Consider the following 2,806-nt stretch of genomic DNA (forward strand, 5'->3'; position numbering starts at 1 on the left):
AATGTTGCTATTGCTATTCAGTGAGGCAATAGGACCTTGGTGGGGGGTAGGGATAGGGTGGGGTGTGCTGAGAGCTGATAGGGCTTTTCCTTCCCTGCCTCCTTAATCTCCAGGCTGGGCTGTTGGGTCAAGACCTCTTCACTGCTGAGACTCTTGCTGTCACATTCATAATCCTCTTCAGCAGTAGCTGTTTCACTGTGTTCCTTGAGGTCGGGATGGTTCAGAACTGGGCAACACACAGGATTTTAAAGATGGCAATGGCCCAGTTCATGGTAAGGGCTGGTCTGCTTCTCCTTTTCTTTCTTTTCTTTTTCTTTTTTAAACAATAAGTTTATTTAAACAAGTCGCTTGACTTGAAAAGAAAACTATCTAGGATTCATTTCTACTAGAGTAAAATTATCCCTACTTAAAGACAGATTGCTCTACATGTAACAGCTACATACAAAAAAGTTATAAAATTGTCCTTGGTTTTACAATGACAAATAAAAAACATTAAAATTCTCCAATCAAACAAGATATGCAAGGATTTATTTTTTATTTTTTTGAGATTTCTTTTTTTATCTTTATTGTATTTTTTCCATTACCATATAGTCTTCTTATACCCCCCACCCCTCAGCAATCACTGCACCATTGTTCATGTCAATGAGTCCTTTTTCCTTTTATGCAAGGATTTTTATGTTGTTCTTTTTCGTTAAACAGCGAGAGCAAAGTAACTTACTGAAATATAAAGATAAGAGCTGAACGAGCGTGCCACTAATGCAGAAAGGCAGTATTTTCACAGAACCAGTGTTTTCCCCCATTCTATCTCCACTGTATGTCTGTCAAAACATACCATTGGCCATTTAGTTACGAAATGCAAATGCTTGTGTACATACATCAATTACTTTATGTACAATAAAGGGATGGGGAAAGGGAAAATGAAAGAAATGAAACTATACTGTAGTCATCAGGATGTGGTGGAACCAAACTGCAGTTTTCTAATTGAGAATGTTTTCTTGGTCTAGAGGAGCAGAGCTCTGAAGTAACAGGTTCCCATTTCAGTAGACATTTCCTGACTACTGCTGGAACCCATCAATTGTACCTTCATCTTCCATTTCCAACTGTGCAGGTGTGTCTGTTTCATTGATTGGCTGCCATCAAATCAGAATCTGATCTGCCTCATTGACAAACCCTCTTGTTCACAATACAATACAATAGGCTTTCATTCGTTTACTAAATGGTATATGGTTTTTAATCTTAAACTGTATCACAGAACCATCCTGCCCTGCCACCTTCAAATTCATGATCATCGTTCTCAGTCTTGACTCCTTTCTTGGGCTTTCCATGGGCCATGGTGAGTGCTAGAGGCTCCTCGGCTGCCACTTCACAAAAGGTCCACACCAAACAAGCACACAAGCAGCACCAGGAGCAGCAGAAGGAGGCAGCAGCGGTGGAGGAGGGCCTTTGTCTCTTTCTTATTGCCTTGCTGGCTGAGTTTAGACTTAAGTCTATTATTCTACCTCAGTTTGCTTTTCTGTTTTCTGAAAAGAAGCATAATACTTGCCTGCTGGTGAAATACATAGTACTAAATTTTACATTTAGGTTTCAGTTAGCTTTTTTCACCTTGTTCCTCTCAGATTTGAGTTGCCATAGTGCCTGGGACCAAGGCATGTCTTCAGGGGAATCTGAGTTTTTCAGAGGGTCAAGATAAAGAGTGTGGGCAGATGGAAGCCAGTGTTTCCTTAAGATGAGGTCTTCTGGGATGTACTTATGTTTTCCTGTGAATCTTTTTCCTGGAAAGAGTTGCCTGCATCTCTCATTTTATTTTAATACTCATATTCTTGGTAGAATCGTATCTGTCTACTCTCCAGCCAAATGGGGGGGAATCTGCTTGTGAAACATACTTTCCTTGTCTCGACTCATCCGCTGTTTGAGAAAGGAGCCAAGAAAACAAAGTCTCTTGTGATTTCAGGATCTGGGTTGTTTCGTTATTCCTCAATATTCTCTTCACAGGACATAATAGTAGTCTTTTGGACTAGGTTTTTTTAATGGAAAGAAATGACCATATTTTCCTGATAACCTAATACTGAGACAGAGAAAGGTATAATCCAGAGAAATAAGAATAAGTGGAAAGAGGAATGGAACTCTCACTTAAGTGAAATTTTCAATACCTGCAACAGTGTGCGTTTGAGTTTGCTCTGTATTGGATTTAAATGAGGAGGTTCATGATGAGGATGAGATATGTAACCAGTTACAGAGTTCTTGCCACCAATGAGTGCTGTGGCAATGATTGGAGTCTTTAATTAGGAAAGCAATCAAGACTACAGGATTAGACCTTCCACTTTAGAAAAGAAGAGACCTGGTTTCATTTACCACAAACTCAGCCTGCAGATGATCATTTTGCTGTGGTTTTTAGAGAAGACCACCTTGGGAGAAAGGCATGTAAATCACATTTCACCGCTAGTTAAACAAATCAGTGAAAGTTGCAGGGGCAAACCCTCTCCAGAGCAAAGCCCTGCAGTAATTACCAACCATCTCCTGTAAGGAGATGGTGACATATACGGTGAGTATGAGTTCTGGCTCGCCCTTTGGAGCAAAAGAACACCCATTTGAAAAACCGGTTCTCTTAGGCTGGTGTCAGAAAGAGGGCTTTCTAAGAGAGGGATTTGACAAACTAGACAAAAGGCCTGGCTAAGTAATCAAATGTTCATGCAGGGGCTTTAGTTCTCCCTGCAGCATTTGTTCATACCAGATGAACTACGCCTGGGCCTAATGTTCTCTTTGAGTTAAGATCTCTTCATGTACACATTTTTCAATGATGACATAT

At 40.3% G+C, this 2,806-nt stretch overlaps 1 pseudogene; it reads right to left on the reverse strand.

Moving 5' to 3' along the window:
- Positions 1-1,037: 1,037 nt before the first annotated feature.
- On the reverse strand, positions 1,038-1,383 carry LOC129085411 (small ubiquitin-related modifier 2-like; annotated as a pseudogene).
- Between the last annotated feature and the right edge of the window lie 1,423 nt (positions 1,384-2,806).

Source organism: Pteronotus mesoamericanus, unplaced genomic scaffold (assembly GCF_021234165.1).
Source record: "Pteronotus mesoamericanus isolate MK-2021 breed Mesoamerican mustached bat unplaced genomic scaffold, CSHL_Meso_final scaffold_232, whole genome shotgun sequence".
NCBI classification, from domain to species: Eukaryota; Metazoa; Chordata; class Mammalia; order Chiroptera; family Mormoopidae; genus Pteronotus; species Pteronotus mesoamericanus.